General features: G+C 36.8%; 1 protein-coding gene and 1 pseudogene across 5 annotated transcripts in view; one reads left to right on the forward strand and one right to left on the reverse strand.

Moving 5' to 3' along the window:
* The window catches only part of PTPN4 (protein tyrosine phosphatase non-receptor type 4), a 207,872-nt gene that overhangs the window by 50,055 nt on the left and 138,693 nt on the right, over window positions 1–19,124 (forward strand). The gene's annotated exons all lie outside the window — the stretch shown is intronic.
* LOC116857064 lies at window positions 4,750–5,208 on the reverse strand (annotated as a pseudogene).

Genomic DNA, 19,124 nt, shown 5'->3' on the forward strand with positions numbered 1-19,124 from the left:
CATTTATTTTTAAAGTGCTTACATAAGACCAATATATAGATCACTCCTAAGTCTTTTTTGATTGTTTTGTTTCTTGATTATCAAACACTTTTCCTGCTTCGCATATCTACTAATTTTGCATTGTATGATGTATACTGTGAGTATAATGTGGAGTAGTGGACAACAGATTGGCCTACGGGCCAAATCAGCCTGGTGGCTGTTGTGTGGCCCATGAGCTAAGAATGGTTTTTACTTTTTTAAAGGTTTTGTTCTTGTTTTAAGAGAATGTGCGGTGGAGACTGTGACCCTCAAAACCTAAAAATACTTACTTCCTGGCTCTTTACTCGAAAGGTTTGCTGACCCCTATTATAGAAGCTTTGGATTGTTATCTTCCTTTAAGTAAAATTGCATTTTATTCGGGCGGGCAGTTAAATTGCCAGTGGATCACTTTGATTCTGCGAAGTTTAATTTTAGGCTTTGTTAAGGAATGTCTGTTTCAACTTTGTTTTTATTCCTAGGGCTTGGATTATCTAGGGTCTCACCTAAACACCTGTGGCATTCATCAAGGTGTCTCTCCTCTGATTAGTCTATACTTCATTTATTCAGAACTGTGCAAGCTCTGAACTCTTTGTTTAGCTAAAAGCCTCCTATAGCTATTCTCTCCTAGGCTTCTAGGAGTCACCCTATTTAACAAAATATTGTTAAGTATTTTAACCCACACTGTTCATCTCTGCCTAAGAGGCAGATGAGAACCCAGAAGGGATTTTTTTTTTTTAAGATTTATTTATTTATTTGAAAGAGAGGGAGAGAGAAACTAAGCAGCCCCATTTTCAGAGCAGAGCCCAACATGGGGTTCCATCTCACAACCCTGAGATCATGTCCTGAGCTGAAACCAGGAGTCTGACACTTAACTGACTGTACCACTGAGGTCCCGTGTGTCCCCCCCCGCCAGAGGGAAATTTTTATATAGTTTTGTAACTTTTTCTTTTTGGCTCTTTTCTCTCTAATAATCTGACCCCCAACTTCCCCATTCAGCTACCTTAGCAGCCCCGAACATTAATTGTAGTCTTTGCTTTCAGCAGGACTGCCACACTGCTTGTACTCTGTTTCTCTACACCATGATTTGAAAAATGCCCTTAAGGAGAAAGCCAATGTGAATATGGGATTTGATTTATCTGGTTTTCTTCTATCAAGGATCATAGTGCTGTGTTGGTTATTGTCTAAGGCCTACAAATGGGCTTTTTGTTTGTTTGTTTGTTTGTTTTTGGTGTATTTGGTCTAGCTTTTATAGGTGTTTATAGCAGAAGGGTATTCCAACATTAGGTATTCCATCATGACAAGAACTGAAAATCCTGATTGTTTTAAAATGTGAGAATATAGCTCATTATATAATAGTGGATTTTGATTTGAAATATTTAACATGTTGCGGGCTGTGTTTTTTGTCCAATATTCAGTTGAGCCAAATAAAAAAACTCAGGTTTCAGTTAATAATGGTAAATAATAATAGTGAATGTATGCACCCTATAAAATCAAGTTAGTCTGAGATATATTGATTGGGTGATGGGGATAAAATAGCATTTGATTTCCAAAGATGAAGCCCTATGTACATGGACCATTGGGTTTGTTATTTTAGAAGATTTCAGCTCAAGTCATCTGCCACATTTGAGATGCACCTTAATCCTAGTTGGTCTGGGCTCACTTGTTATCAGAGAAACTTTGTTTGGCTCTTAATTGTTTAACTATCTTGTGTTTGTGTTTACATGTCCAGCATCTTCAAAATCATTGTTAAATATTTTAGCCCACACTGTTCCTCTCTTAACTACCATACTAACAGTGTATATGAAGTACAGACCTGGTAACACACTATTTTATGACCTTATCTCATATTCTTTGAGGGAATAATCATTTAAATGTTTTTGCTGTCATACTGTTTTTTTGTATTGTACTGAATGTAAAGGCTGTTTGTCAAGGCCACAGGTTACCATGAGTAATTTGATGAAACTAGGTAGTTAGCTTGGGGTCTACTTTCTTGCTTTTGCTCTGTGTGTCTTTCTTGAAGTTGAATAGCATGCCCTTCTCAGCTACTTGAGCCCTGTTCTTTGAGAAAGAATATATGCCACAGCTCTGTTTCTGTGCTAAAACTTGCAAACATGCTTTCAGTATTTGTTGAAATGGTGTTGGTGACCATAGAGATGTAGTTGTTACCATACAGGTAAGCTACCTAACTCCCTTTCTGATGCACCACTGCCTCTCCCCTTAGGTAATTCTTTGTTCTGAGTCTCCTGTGGAACCAAGAATCCCCTGGAGGAATCCTTGGTGCCCAGTATGACCCTCTGCCCAGGGGCTGGTGTGGGTCGGTGTTGGTGGATGGACTTTGATGATCACAATATTGTAGAAAAGAACCTGCTTCTCATCTTTGTACCCATTTTGAGTGTTATTTCTACTCAAAATTAGATAGTTTGTTATCTATATATTAGAAATTTGGTTATATATTAAAGGTAGCATCCATTTAGTCTTACTTGAGTCTTTGTCCTTATTTAATATTCTTTTCTAAAATAAGACTTAAAATAATTATGCTTCCAAAATAAAACAACCCATATATTCATGCATTGCATGTACAGTATAACAGATTGCTCACTTTCAGAAATCTTCACTTATCCTGAAACTCTTTTCTCCTCCTCCTTGTGAATTCAGTATAGTAATATGTCTTTCTCTTAAGTATTTTCCTAGTAACTGGTTTTTTTACTTTTTTCATTCACCTTCTGAATTCTACACATAATTTTTAATGCAACTTGTTTGGTTTCCACAAAGAAAAGCAACAGCTGTAATATGTGATGAATCAGTAATACTGTTATGACAAACATTTTTCTGAATGTGCAGACACTTCTTTTTCATGCTTCCTTTGGTTTGTTTATAATAAACTTCAGTGCTGATAGTGCTTTTCACTGTTTATTTTGCATTTAATTTTTTTCCCATGTTAAATCTGGAAGTGAATAGGCACTTGAGTTTAGTAGTAGGTTAATTTATAGTGATGGATTCACCGCATATTTTTTTGATATCATTGAACTTTGACTTACTGTGAAGTGACTTTCATTTTTCCTCATCAAGAATAACTTGAGGGGCACTTGGGTTGTCCTGTTGGTTAAGCATCCAACTCTTAATTTTGGCTCAGGTCATGATTTCAGGGTCTCGAAATTGAGCCCTGTGTCAGGTTCTGCACTCATTGTGGAGTCTGCTTGAGATTCTTTCTCTCTTTCTCTCCTTCCTTGTGTCTGCTTCTCCCCCTGCTCATGCTCCCTCTCTCTCGCTCAAATAATAAAATGTTTTAAAGAAAAAGAATAACTTGAATGCAACTGTGCTAGTTTTACAAAGAACTACATAGATCATCTGGTCATGGATTGTAGCTATTAGATTATTCCACACAGATTATTTAAACATACAGTGATGTCAAAATTAAGATTAAGCACCAGGAATAATTGATAAACGAAGTTGTGGTGTAGGGAGGTAGCATAGTATAATGAGAAGTGCATGGGCCTTGGAATTCAAAAGGCTAGATTTGTATCCTGGACCTATCCTATGCTTGCTCTGTGGCATTGTCCCACTTACTTGACCTTCATATATATATAATTTCCTTCTATATAGGTGGAAATAATATCATCTATTAAGGTTATCAGGATTAAATGAATGTATATGAAGCAGTCAATAAGGATTCTATTAAGTCAATTTAGAAATGTAATATCCCTTCCTGCCCTTTGTCTTCTTTTTTCTCCTTCCTCTTTAGTAACCCAGAGTCAGCCAAATTGCAAAGTTGAGGGGCGCAGCATCCACCCAGTTGCCCTGACTTCTGACATCAGTTGCACATTTGGGAGATTTCTTTGTTTCTTTGTTTGTTTCTTTCTTTCTAAAGATTTCATTTACATGTCAGAGAGAGAGAGAGACAGCATGTGCAAGCAGACAGAGTGGCAGGCAGAGGCAGAGAGAGAAGCAGGCTCCCCGCTGAGCAAGGAGCCTGATGTGGGACTCGATCCCAGGTCCCTGGGATCATGGCCTGAGCTGAAGGCAGCCACTTAACTGACTGAGCCACCCAGGTGTCCCCATTTGGGAGATTTCTAAAACCACCCTGAGTTTTAGCAATTTGTTAGGATTCACTGAACTCATAGAGAGCTGTTATACTCATGATTATAGGAATACAGATTATGCTGGGAAAGGATACGGATTAAGATCATCCAAGGGAAGAGATGGATTGCACAGAGTCTAGGAGGAGTCAAAACCAAGGACTTCAAGTCCTCTTCAAGGAGTCATAGAAGATGTTACCTTCTCCTGGCCACCATATGTGACAATACACACAGACTGTTTCTGAGGGTCTAGAGATCAACTCCCATTAGTGAAGAGCAAAGGCCAAGCATCTCTTTGGAAAAGGTCGTTTCTTCATGTTGATGCTACAATTTGTAGTAGCTGATTAAATTATTGAGTAGTTAATATTGTGGTTATTAATTTTTATCTATGTAGTAACTTACAATTTTAAGTAGTTTTTCAAAACCAAACAGGACAAAGCATATAATGAAAGCTTAATGACATGCTCCCACCTTCTTATTTATTTATTTATTTATTTATTTATTTATTTATTTATTTATTTTTCCAGTTGCCAAAGGCTATATTGGTATGTATGTTTTAGAAAATAAAGATTGATTCTGTTACTTTCAAATCAGTGGACTGAAGAGCTATGTCTAGGGACACATCAAGAAGTGACAAAGGGGACTGATGCTTTGGTCACATTTTATTCATACAGTCAAAAGCACAAGACTTGTAGTCAACCAGTTCTTCAGGTTTAAACCACAGGCTGATTTCTTTCTCTGTACTTTTTATTGAATTGCTGCTATGAATGTTGTTCTTGCCAACTTTAATCCAAAAATCCTGGTTGGTGCCTGGCTTAGAATCTGCTGAGTTGGTCTCCCCAAGCATCACTTGCTTTGTTTTCTCCACAGTCAGTCCCACCCAGACCATGACCACAACTGGCCTGGAGCTCATGGGCTTCAGCAGCCCTGGGAAGAATGGGTGGTCCTTCAGGTCAGTGGAGTGCTGCTTCAGGAGTTTCTCAGAGGCCTGTAGGAGCTTCATGGCCATGAGATGGAACCCTTGCTGCTCCAAGTGCCTGATGATATCACCTACCAGGGCCCACTATACACTGTCCAGCTTGATAGCAATAACCCTACGCTCCAGATCTGCCATGGCCAGGGTGCTGGCTGTGCGCTCCTGCTTGGTGGGACTGGAATCAACTCTCGCTCTTTTAGTGCTAGTTTCCAAATACCTTTGGAGTTATATTTTAGGCATTTACTCCATTTTTCTGTGCTGGTTTATGTTTTTTTTATTTTGGACATAATTATTATTTTTTTACCACTCTTTCCCCAGTCTCTTTTGGACATTATATTGACTTCCTATTATGCAAGATGAGGATTTAATATTTAGTCCATTTTACATCTTCACACCCCCCAAATTCTTTTGTCATAATTTTTATTTAAATCTGTGTATCTATTTATCTATCCCTCTATCTAGTATTTATGTATCTTATATTTGTCAGAATTACATTTCTAATAAAAGAAACTAGAAATAACCATAACTTAAAGAAGCTTAAAGTTCATTTTTCTTTCACATTAAAGAATTCTGGAGATTGACAATCCAGGAAAGGGATAGCAACTTCATATTTAGCAAGGAGTCAGGCTCCCTGTTTGTCCTTTGCTTCAGGAAAGTTTTTAGAGCTCTAACATGCTTGTCAGCTTTTCGGTAGGTGGCAGTGTTACCCAAAACTGGGTTTGCCTGTTGGTGGTTATTGAACCAAAAGACACAACTAAGCCAAAGAACAGGAAGAGAAAGGGTTTTACTTGCAATAAGTAGAGGAGAAAACACTGGGGATCTTTCCCAAAGCAGTTTTTCCTGAACAACAAAATTGAGGAAGTTTTAAGCTAAGAGTGTGCACATATTCATGTAGGGGCTTGCACAGTGGGGAGTATAGTGTGGAAGGGTTCGGGAAGAAGTAATCTGAGGGTGACTGAGTCCAGGTCAAAGTCATGAGGGCCAGCAGTCATCAGTTCTTTGGTTCCAGTTGGTCTGTGTCTGAGTGCTCAGAGAGGTTTAGATCCTACATAGATAACTCAAGGATGTATATATCAGGTCAGTTTTAACTTTTGAGTTGGCACTGGGAGTTTTACCATTGATTTATTATCCCTGATATGCATATTATATCCTGTCCTGATAGTGGCTCTTTGCTCTTCGATCCTTTCACAAGATGGCTGGAAGCCTAAAATGACTTTTCTTATGTCAAGAAAGTTCTGTCTCTCTTCATTTTTCCAGGAACCTCTAACTTTTTCTGCTTATAAGTAGGGGAAAATGGAGAAGCAGAAAGGGCACATGCCAGTTTTGTTCCCGAGTCTTAAGGATCATTGCTTATAAATTCTACCCTGTAGCTTCTAGTTACATCTTAATGGCCAAAATTTAGTCACATGCCCTCATTGGGGCTGCAAGGGCTGGGTATTTTATTTTTATTTTTTTAAAGTAGGCTTGATGCCAATGTGGGGCTTGAACTCACAACCACCTTGAGATCAAGAGTCACATCCTCTACTGACTGAGCCAGCCTGCCACCCCAGTGCTGAGTATTTTAGATATTATTGCTATCCCAAACAATACTGGAGTTTTATTTTATTTTAAAGATTTTATTTATTTATTTGACAGAGATCACAAGTAGGCAGAGACGCAGGCAGAGACAGAGAGAGGAGGAAGCAGGCTCCCCGCTGAGCAGAGAGCCTGATGTGGAGATCATGACCTGAGCAGAAGGCAGAGGCTTTAACCCACTGAGCCATCCAGGCGCCCTTGGAGTTTTATTTTAAAGAAGTGAGAGAAAATGGGTATGATGTGGGCAGCTGGCAGTTTTTGCCTTAATTGGTGTCCTTGTTTACTATTTTTGTGATTGTGCAAATTAATTTACTGGAAAGTCAAGAGTATATTTTGATGATATTTTATTTTTCCTAGAATAATTCATTTTCTCTTTTTAGAAATATACTTAGTTTTCTCCCCTTAGCCTTTATTTTTTGTGTTTTCAGATTATAGGCATACCTCATTTTATTACACTTCGATTTGTTGCACTTTGCTGAGACTACTTTTTTTTACAAACAGAAGGTTTGTTGCAACTCTGTATTGAGCAAGTATGTTGGCTCCATTTTTCCAACAGCATTTGCTCACTTTGTGTCACATTTTGGTAATTCTTGAAATATTTTAAACCTTTTCATTATTATATTTGTAATGGTGGTCTTTGATGTTACTATTGTAATTGTTTTTGCAGTGGCATGAACTACATCTCTACAGTTAATCTATAACTGATTAAATGTGTGTGTTCTAACTGTTCCCACTGACTAGTTGTTCCCTTACCTTTTTTCTTTCTCCCTCTCCTTGGGCCTCACTATTCCCTGAAACATAAGAATATTGAAATTAGGACAGTTAATTACCCTACAGTGGCGTCTTCATGTTCAAGTGAAAAGGAGAGTTGCATATTTCTCATGTTACTTATTTTTTTAGAGCAAGATCGTACATGCGTATGTGTGGGAGCAGTGTGAGGGGCAGAGGGAGAGGGAGAGACTCTTAATTAGGCTCCACACTACCACAGGGCTCAATTTCATTACCCTAAGATCATGACCTGAGTTGAAATCAAGATTGGATGCTTAAACCAATCCACGCACCTCCTTGTTTCTCACTTTCAATCAAAAGTCAGAACTGATTAAGCTTAGTGAGGAAGGCATGTCAGAAGCTGAGACAAGCTGAGAGCTGGGTCTTCTGCGCCAGTTAGGTTGTGAATGCGAAGGAAAATTCTTTAAGATTAAAAATGCTACTCCAGTGAACACACAAATGATAAGAGAATGAAATATCCTTATTGCTGGTAAGGAGAAAGTTTGGTCTGAATAGAAGATCAAACCGGGCACAACATTCCCTAATCCAGAGCAAAGCCCTAACTCTCTTCAATTCTCTGAAGGCTAAGAGAGGTGAGGAAGCTGTAGAAGAAGAGTTTGAAGCTAGCAGAGGTAGTTTCATGAGATTTAAGGAAGGAGGCGATTTTGCTAATGTAATGTAAAGGCCATTTGCTACAAGGTAAAGCGGCCAGTTCCAGAAGATCTAGCTACTTGAAAGTGTAGCTACACTACACTAAACAACAGATTTGCAAAGTAGACAAAACAGCCTTCTTTTGGAAGAAGATTCCATCTAGGACTTTGACAGCTAGAGAGAAGTCAGTTCTTGGCGTCAAAGCTTCAGTGGACAGGCTGACTCTCTTGCTAGGGGCTAATGCAGCTCCTGACTTTAATTTGAAGCCTGTGCTCATTGATTATTAGAAAATCCTCAGGTCCTTGGGGCACTTGGGTGGCTTAGTCATTAAGCATCTGCCTTTGGCTCAGGTCATAATCCTGGGGTCCTGGGATGGAGCCCCACATTGGGCTCCCTGCTCAGTGGGAAGCCTGCTTTTCCCTCTCCCACTCCCGCTGCTTATAGTCTCTCTCTCCCTGTGTCTCTGTCAGATAAATAATTTTAAAAATTTAATTTATTTTTAAATTATTATTGAATTATTAAATAAATTATTATTTAAATAATTAAATAAATATTTAAATTAAATAAATATTTGCATTAAATTAATTAAAATTAAATAAAATAAAATAATTAAATTAAATAAATAATTAAATAAATTGTTATTATTTAATAATTTAAAAAATCCTCTGGTCCTTAAGAATTATGCTAAATCAACTCTCCCTGTGATCCATAAATGGGAAAACAAAGCCTGGATTATAGCATATTTGTTTACAACATGGTTTAGTGAATATTTTAAACCCATTATTGAGACCTGCTCAGAGAAAAAGATTTCTTTCAGAATTACTGCTCACTGACAATGTGGCTGGTCATGCAGAGCTCTGATGGAGATGTAATGCTGGCTTCATAGAGTGAGTTTGGAAGTAATCCTGCTTCTACCATCTGAAAGGAATCGTAGAGAATTGATACAATTTTTTCTAACATGTTTGGTATAATTCACCAGTGAACAGGGCTGGTTCTGATGCTCTCTGCTTTGGAAGTTTACTTAATTTGCCTTAACATTTTAAGCAGTAAGTTGCTAATTCTTTCTCCTTAATAAGTAGAACAAAAATGGATGATTGTTTACAATGAAATTTGAAACTACCTCCTTGTATTTGCATTCAAATCAGGTGTTTATTTTTTCAGTTTACCTCCCCTTCCCAATTCTATTTTATGTGAGTTTTGGCAGACTATAACAACAGTCATCTTACTTTCTTGGTAAGTAGTAATTTTGTAGTCTAGTTATTCCATAATGTATACATATATCAAAGCGTCTCATTGTACTCCTTAAATACATACAATTTTATTTGTCAACTATAGTTTAATAAAGGTTGAAAAATAGATACTACAACCTTGCCTCAGCCCTCATTCTTCTACTTAAATTGCTTACTCAGAGTTTGTCGTGTAGTTGAGAAATTAGCTTCTCGAGGCTTACTGTGTTTCACTTCTAACGGTTGTTAGAACTGCTACCTTCTTTTAAGGAAAGCTCTTATATCTCTGATCACATTCTGTATCTTAATCAGTTTTGTACATATTGATGTTCCTTTAGGATTTACTATTGTTTTTGTGTCTTTCATTCTTTCCTGGTTTATTTACATGTATGTTGGATTACAGATATTTGAGGATTTTTCAGAGGATTTTTCAATCCCCTTTTACTAATTTTGATTTTAATTTCGTTATGTTTAGTGAGTGTGCTTTGTATAATTTCTGTTCTTTTAAATTTGATAAGGTTTGCTTTAATAAAGTTTATTTTAAATTTGATAAGATTTGTGGCATATTTTAGTGAATGGTATAGCCCTTGGAAAAAAATGTACATTCTGCTTTTTTTGCATGGAGACGTCTATAAACGTCAGTTAGGTTATTGACTCATAGTGTTTTTATAACCTTGCTGATTTCTCTCTTTGCTTTGCTCTGTCAGTTTTTCAAGGAGGAATGTTAAGTCTTCAACTGTAATTGTGTAATTGAACATTTGTGTATCAATTATGTTAGTTTCACCTCTTGTATTTGTATTACCTCTGTTGTATTACCTATTTATGATTGTTACTTCTTCTTGGTGAGTTAACTCGTTTATCATTATGTAATGTCCGTCTTTATCCCTGGTCATTTTCTTTCTTCTGGTTCTTTCTTTCTTTCTTCTCTGTCAGTACTCTTCATCTTCCATTTGAGTAGTGTTTGTGTATTGTGTTTCTTCATTTTATTATTATATTAATGTATGTACATTTTTATATTAAAGTATAAATTTAGTAGGCAGTGTATAATTGGGTCATCTTTAAAAATACAGTCTGACAGTTAATGTCTTTTAATTGAAATGTAATGAAATTATTGAATTCATTCAATTTAGTCCTTCCATTTTTAAGTTCTTTTGTTATCCCTTCTGTTTTTTGTTTCTTCTTCCTTTCTTGCCATCATTTGGATTATTTGAATATTTTTAGTATTCAGTTTTGGTGTATCTTTTTTCTTTATTGTTTTTTCAAGGTTGCTGTATCGATTATAATATATATGCCTACTTTTTACAGTGTACTTATATTTCCCATTTTATGAGACACCTGGGTTGCTCAATCAGTTAAGCTTCTGCTTTCGGCTCAGGTCATGATTCCAGGGTCTTGGGATCAAGTCCCGAATCAGGCTCCTTCCTCAGCTGGGAGCCTACTTCTCCCCCTGCTTGTGTGCTCCATCTCTCTCTTTCTTGCTCTCTCTCTCTCTCTCTCTGAGACAAATAAATAAAATATTTTAAAAAAAAATGAAAAATAAATGGGATGTTTGGGAGGCTCAGTCAGTTAGGATTTCATGTTTTACCACTTCAAGTAAAACTATACAGTTCCATCCATACAGTTCCCTATTCCCTCTCCCTTTTTCGGGTATGTTTGTCATATGTTTTAATTTTACATGGAATGAAATCTCCCCAAATATGCATAAGTTTTACTTTCAATAGTAATGCATATTTTATATAATTTATTTTTTTTTACTTTTAATTTGAGAGAGAAAGAGGAAGAGCACAAGCAGGGGAAGTGGCGGGGGCGGGGTGGGGGGAGAAACCAACTTCCTGCTCTGCTGGGAGCCAGATACAGGGCTCATCCCAGGACTTGGAGATCATGACCTGAGCTGAAGGCAGACGCTTAACCAACTGAGCCACCCAGGTGCCCCTATAATTTAGTAGGAGAAAATAGTTTTTTATATTTACCCAGATACTTCATTCCTTTTGCTTGAGGTTTCCGATTTCCCTGTGGTTTCATTTCAATTAAGTGAAGAATTTCTTAAGTTCTTTTAATTTTCCTTTGTGTGGCAGTGTTTTGAGTTGTCTTACAATTGAAGAATATTTTCAATGGCTATAGATTTCTAGGTTGATAGCTCTTTTTTCTCTGTACTTTAAATATGTAGTTTGGCTGTTTTGTGACTTCCATAGGTTTTGTTTGTTTGTTTTTGTTTTAAGATTCTATTTACTTGACAGAGAGAGCACAAGACAGAGGAAGAAGGAGAAGCAGGCTCCCCTCTGAGCAGGGAGACTGATGGGCGCCTTGATTCTAGGACCCCAGGATCATGACCTGAGCCGAAGGCAGACACTTAACCAACTGAGCCGCCCAGGTGCTCCACTTCATAGTTTTGATCCAAACTCTGCAGTCATTCAAATTACTGTTTCCCTATGTGAATTGTATATTTTAAACATATTCTTGTCCTTTAAGTTTTTTTTTTTAAATTGAGTTTATCTTTCAGCAGGTTGATTTTGATGGATCTGGCCTTGGTTTTATTAAACTGAGATTTTCTTATCATTAAATCCATTCCTTGGAACAAATTAGGATACTTTTCAGTTGTTACTTTTTCAAATATTTTTCTTGTCTTTTTCAGGAACTCTAGTAATGTGAATTTTAAATTTTGTCCTGAGTCTCTGTTCATTTTTTATAAAAACTTTGGCTTTCCTTCAGATGGTATCTTTTATCTTGAAAACTGTTTAGATTTTTCTGATTCTAGTGTACCAAGTAACTTTTTTATTGTATCCTGGACATTTTGGAATCTTAGGAGATGCTGTGTCTTTTTAAAATCCATTCTGTAATAGTAATTTTGTTGTTATTTTAGTGGGTGATTAACCCAATACTCAAATACTTCTCATTTTGGGGGGCATTGGTTCCAAACTGAATTCACTTCCAAAGCCTGTGATCTTTGGATCTGACTTGGCATGCAGCATTGAAGGGCTAGTTTGAGGCTGACGCTGTAGCTCAGTTCTCAGTCACTGCTGTGGTTCTTTGGATGTATTCAGCACACGCACAGCTTTGGCAGGAGCCCAGGACTTATGCTGATTTATAGTCTCCTATACTTTGCAGGCTTTTCTCCACGTTTTCTGGATTCTGGTGGCCACTTTTCATAATTACTGTGCTCAAACGGTTGAGATTCTTTTCTGTGTAGTGCAGTCTTTCTTTGTTGGGCAGTGCTGTAGGATTGCCTTAGGGTGTAGTGCTGAGAGAAAAGTGAAGTATAAAAAACAAACAAGCAGAGATTGCTCCCTACTCTTCAAAAAACCCTTTTTTCCTGTTCCTCTATACAGAGATGGGTGCTCTCTTGGGTGTTTTAGTTCCTACAGTATCATCACCATGGCCATTCCATTACATAACTGGGGTTGTCCCTGGGGCAAAGCTGGTAGAGAGAAAAATGTGTCCCCACCCCCCCAACACACTCTTCAGTTCACAGGGCTCCTTTTCTTCCTTTGTCTTCTTTTGCTGCCGTGCCTACTGTGTAGTTCCCTAATTCGACCCATCTTTGAGTCAAAGGTTTAAGTAAAGAAAATTAAAGGGGAACAGAAGAACACCTGGAAAGTTCACCATATCTCAGATTGCAATTTTGCCTCTCCACTCTAACTACTGTAATTTACTTTTTTATAATTTTACTTTTTTGGATTACTTATATAATTGCTTTATATATTTTTATCTCAAGTCTTTAGTTGTAATCAGTGAGAAAAGTAGCTTCTACTGTGCTTATTTCATGTTGGTCTACAGCAGAAATTGAATATAAATCTTTTCTTAGCTACCTTATACTAGAACAAGTTTTTCTTTGGTAGTTGTGTAGGATCTTTCCTACTTTGATACTTGTTTCTATAAAGTGACACTTGACTGACTCTCAGCTTCTCATCTGTAGAAATTTTCCTGCTTATCAGTATGTTCTCTTGCTTAACCTAGATACCACATGACTATGCTTTTATTTTTTATTGTTTGAATAATATTTAGAATATGTTTCTCTAGAAACAGGTTTCTTCTATATATCCAGATGAGTATTTTGTTGGATAATTTTACTGAGTATGGCTCTCTTCTTAGTTGTAGCTTTATGTCTGTCAAATAATAGTAATCATTCAGAATCATGCTGTTTTTCCTTAGAGCTTTCACATCTGTTTTTGATTCTTTTTGTCAGTAACAATGTGGCCTGACAATTACCTCTTTTTCACAGAGAATTGAAACCCAGGGAGTTTGTGCCCTGCTAATAGCTACAGGCCAAGTAAGTGGTAGACGAAGACCAAAATCCTGGCTCTCCGACTCTTCAAACTGATGCTTTTATCTTCCTCACCATCTGCTGTTGGTTGACTGGTGTGTTCCTTCTCTTTATCTTCTTCTGATCAGTGACACAGATTACAGATATGTTAAAAGTTGTGGTCACGAAAGATTGGAGATAAGTACTCCCTGGTGCTGTTTTTGTTATAATTTTGTATGTATAGGAATTTAATCGTGGGCTCTGAAGGAAGGCTTATTAGAAGTTTACATTGCTGTCTCCACATCTCAATTTCATAGGTCTGTTTTGGGGCTCAGAAATCTATATTTTACAAGAGTACACAAGATAATTTGGAATCCAGTTTGTCATCTCTGTCCTTACAGAAAAACAGTTGGGAGGGATTGAAGACTGCCTTGGCCTTATTAATATTCTGCAATTAGCTATTATTTATAGAGCACATTTTCCTGTTTATTCATTACATGTACTAAATGGGACATAATGAAAATCCATGTTTACAGCTATATTATATTTAATGTTCTCACTCATAGAGTAGGTTTTCTGCTCAGTATTTTTCTAAAAAATGTGAAACTAATGTATAGTTTTATAAGTGTTGTCTTTAGCAAGAGTTTTGAGCCCGTGTACATCTACAGTGATAATTCTCAAATGGGGCTGATTTTGTACCTGCTCTCCCTGCCCCAAGGGACATTTGGCAATGTCAAAACATTCTAGTTGTCACAGTTGGTAGGAGCTACTGGCATCTGGTGGGTAGAAACCAGGGATGCAGCTAAACATTCTGTAATACACGGGTTAGCCCTCTGCTCCCAGAATTATCTGACATGAAATGTCCTAAGTGCCAAAGTTGGTTGAGAAACTGTGCTCCAAAATTAGTGTTAAATGAAGATTTTTTTGATTAATACATTTATTTGCTGAAAGAATCTTCTTTTAGTTGCAGTTTTCTACCAGTTGGGTGTTCTTACTTTTGAAAAGTTAGGAGTCAAGAGATTTTGTTTTGCTCCTTAGCACACTCCTATACACAAACATTTCTTCTTCAGTTGATAGTTTGCATTGTGCATTTGTGTATTAATAACATTGGGTAAATGAGAATGACTACAGTAAGACAGACCAGTGCACAGATCTCTCATCTCCCTGTGAAAAAATCTATCTTAGTTCACCTTTAAAGGAAGGCAAAGAAGGAAAGTAGGATGTTTTAGGGACTAATTTTGAAATAAGGGGTTTCTCCTGTGCAAAGAGTAAAATCTGCAAGTTTTGTGTGCATCAGGAAGAAATACATCAGATGGGACACCTGGGTAGCTCAGTCAGTTAAACATCTGCCTTCAGCTCAGGTTGTGATCCCAGGGTCCTGGAATCGAGTTCCACATCAGGCTCCTTGCTCAATGGGGAGCCGCCTTCTCCCTCTGCCTGCTGTTCTTCCTGCTTGTGCGCGCGCTCTCTTTCTCTCTCTGACAAATAAATAAAAAATCTCTAAAAGAAAAAAGAAAATACATTAGAGTCCCCACTGGGCCACTTACTTGCTAATTTTCCTTGGTAAAACAGAAAATTTTCCCAGTCTAAATGATTATGAATCATGTTTCATTGAGGGTTTTGGCAGTCACGAAGAGCAAAATTAACTTTTTATTTGAAGTATAACATACATAAAATAAAAATCAAATCTTAGGGGCGCCTACCTGGCTCAATCAGTAGAGCATGCAACTCTTGATCTTGGGGTCATGAGTTCAAGCCCCATGTTGAGCGTGGAGCCTACTTAAAAGAAATCCTAATGTAAGATTGATAAGAATTATGAAGTGAAATCTTCTGTGAAACCCCCATTGAATCAAGATATAGAATATTACCAATTTGTTAGAAGCATCCCTTGTACTTCCTTCTTATTAGTTTTCATTACTAGCCCAGAGCAGTCACCAGACTGACATAGATTAGTTTTGTCTGTTTTTTACTATTATTAGAATAAATCATTTGAAATTGCTGTTTTTGTATGTTGGTGTCCACAGTTTCATATATAGTTCAACCTAAATATTACCCCCCGCTTCTGTATACTACTCCATTTCTGGTAGCCATTTTCCAAAAATGGCCCCTCAGTGAACTATACCTCTTAGTATTCACACTATTGCAGAATTCCTCACTCCTGAATTTTGTTTGGTCTTTGTGATTCGTTTTTGTCTATGGCAGTAAAGAAGACTCTGTGACATGAAGCCTTCCACATTCTAGCTGAGTCTCTTAGAACTCACACTCTTGGAACAGTCTCAAAATCCAGTTGTCATGCTGTGCGAAGTCTGTACCGTATGGAGAGGCCATATATATAGGCTTTCTCGTTAACAGCCCCAGCTGATATTTTAGCCAGCAGTTGGTCACAGTTGCCAACAATGTAAGTGAGCCATCTTGTAAATCATGGTACTGTCAAACTTCAGATGAATGTATTAGCTGCCGTCTAACTGGAACCACAAGTTAAGAACCAAAGCTGGGCCTGTCAACCCACAGAAGCATGGGATATTAATACTACTTAAAAAATATTTTGGTGTGTTTGCCATAAAACAATAGTGAGATATCATTGCACGAGTATACCAGAATTTATCCAATCCATTTTTTGTGGACCCTTGGTTTGTTTGCGCTGTGGGGCTACTATGAATACTGCAGCTCTATGCATTTCTTAGACATATATGTATATTCATGTATATATATATATACATACTTCTGTTGGGCAGATATCTAAGATAGAAAGGCTGGGTCAGATATTGTGAAACAGTTTTGCATGTACACTTCCACCAGCAGTTTACGAGAGTTACATGTGTTCTACATCCTCACCAACATTTGATATTTTTATTTTTTATGATTTTTTACATTCATATTCAATTAATTAACATGTAGTATATTATAGGCTTCTCAAAGGTAGAGTTCAGTGATTCATCAGTCTTACAGAACACCCAGTGCTCATTATATCACAACACTTGGTATTTTTACATTTTAGCCATTTTGATGCTTGTGTTGTAGTATTGCAGTTTTACCTTCTACTAATTAATTTTTTCAGCATTTAAAAAAACAACACCAATCTTACTCTTCCAGTGAATAAAAAGTAGCAGTTTACAACTCATTTTGCAAAGCCAGTATAACTTCCATATTAACAGCTAGTCAGATTATAAAGGAGTATTATAGACTAATCTGAGCAAAGTTTGCAAAATTTCCACACAAATTATGAACAAATTAAAACTATATATGCATGTACAAAAATACTCTTACGTGTTTATACCAAGTTAGGTTAATTTTGAGAATATAAAGTATAAAGGAAAAAATCCATATGATCAATTCCCCAGCATATTAAAAAACAAAAATGTAGTACACTAGAAATAGGAAAGAATTTCCATAAACTGCTAAAAGATATTTACAAATACCTAAGGCATACATCATACCTAGAAATGAAATACTGAAAGTTGGTGGTGGTGTTTCCCATTTAATTATTGACCACTTAATGTTTCCAGTTTTTAATCTCACACTATGGTTTGCCAGTAGTTTTGTTGACTTTTTTTTTTTTTTTTTAAGATTTTATTGATTTATTTGACACACACAGAGAGAGAGAGAGAGAGCAGAAGTAGAGAGGCAGGCAGAGGGAGAGGGGGAAGCAGGCTTCCTGCTCAGCAGGGATTCCGGATGCCGGGCTTGATCCCAGGACCCTGGGGTCCTGACCTGAACTGAAGGCAGCAACTTAACCAACTGAGCTACCCAGGTTCCCCAATTTTGTTGACTTTTGCTAAAATCTCCTGCGTAGGAACTGTTTGTCAGTTCCTCTTTGTAGGATCTGTCAACTTTGTTCTGTGTATGCTTAAACAGCTTTACTGAGATATAGTTCATATTTAAAGTGTACAGTTCATCCTTGTCATTGTACAATTCAGTGGTTTTTGGTATATTACAATATTAAATTTTGAATATTATAATATATATAACATAAAATTTACCACTTTAACCATTTCTGAGGGTACAGTTCATTTTCATTGATTACATCATACTGTTTTGCAGCCAATACCACTGTTTCCAAAACTTTTTCATCACTCCAAACAGAAACTGTGTAACCATTAAATAGTAATGTCCCATTTTCCCCTGACACCAAATCTGTGGATTTGTGTATTCTGGATATCTAAGTGAAATCATACAATATTTGTTCTTTTATGGCTTGTTTCATTTAGCATAATGTTTCGAGATTCCATGTAGTATGTATCAGAACTTTATTCCTTCTTATTCTTGAAAAAATGTTCCATTATATAGATATACCACATTTGTTCAACTGGTGATGGACACTAGGGTTGTTTTTACCTTCCACCTCTTGGGAATAATGTTGCAATGAATAGTAGCATACAAGTATCTAAATAAGTCCCTGTTTTCAATTCCATGGGGTATATACCCAGGAGTGTAAATGCTGGATCATGTTTTTAGCTTTTAAGGAACTACAAAAATATTTTCCATAATGGCCGCACCATTTCACATTCCAACCAGCATTGTTTAAGAGCTCCAATTTCTCCATATATTTGCCAACACTTGTTATTTTCCACCTTTTTTAAAGATTTTATTTATTTATTTGACAGAGATCATAAGTAGTCAGAGAGGCAGGCGGAGAGAGAGAGGGGAAGCAGGCTCCCTACTGAGCAGAGAACCTGATATAGGCTCGATCCCAGGACCCTGGGATCATGACCTGAGCCGAAAGCAGAGGCTTTAACCCAAACCCAGGCACCCTATTTTCCACTTTTAAAAAAAATCGTAGCCATCTTAGTAGGTATGAGGTAATTTTTTTTTTTTTATTGTGGCTTACACTGTATTTTTAGAATTACACTGGTGCGTAAAAGTTAAGAATTGGTATATTGTTTTGGCAAATTGCACCTTTTATCGTTTATGTAGTGTAATGATTTTCTTGATGCTTAGCAGTGTTTTTAAAAATCTATTTTATTTGTTGTAAGAATTTCTACCAGGTTTCTTTGATAGGTATGATTGGTATTTGCTTTCTTAACGATTTCCTGTCTTTTAACTTTTAATCTTTTCATGAGTTTACTGGCCTTTTGTATATCTTCTTTGTAGAAATGTCTATTCAAATTCCATGCTCATTTTATAATTATTTGCCTTTTTTAATGAGTTTTAAGAATTCTTCATATCTTCTGGATTCATGTCACTCATCAGATAAGTAATTTACAAATATTTTCTTGCATGCCATAGGTTGTCTTTTCATTTTCTTTTTTTTTTTTTTTTTAATAATTTTATTTTTTATAAACATATATATATATATTTTTTTTCCCCCAGGGGTACAGGTCTGTGAATCTCCACGTTTACAAACTTCACAGCACTCACCATAGCACATACCCTACCCAATGTCCATAACCCCCCCCCAACCCCCCTCTGCCCAGCAACCCTCAGTTTGTTTTGTGAGATTAAGAGTCATTTATGGTTTGTCTCCCTCCCAATCCCAACTTGTTTCATTTACTCTTCTCCTACCACATTAACCCCCCATGTTGCATCTCCTCTCCCTCATATCAGGGAGATCATATGATAGTTGTCTTTCTCCGATTGACTTATTTCGCTAAGCA

This window comes from Lontra canadensis, unplaced genomic scaffold, assembly GCF_010015895.1.
Source record: "Lontra canadensis isolate GAN:19392208 unplaced genomic scaffold, GSC_riverotter_1.0 scaffold117, whole genome shotgun sequence".
NCBI classification, from domain to species: Eukaryota; Metazoa; Chordata; class Mammalia; order Carnivora; family Mustelidae; genus Lontra; species Lontra canadensis.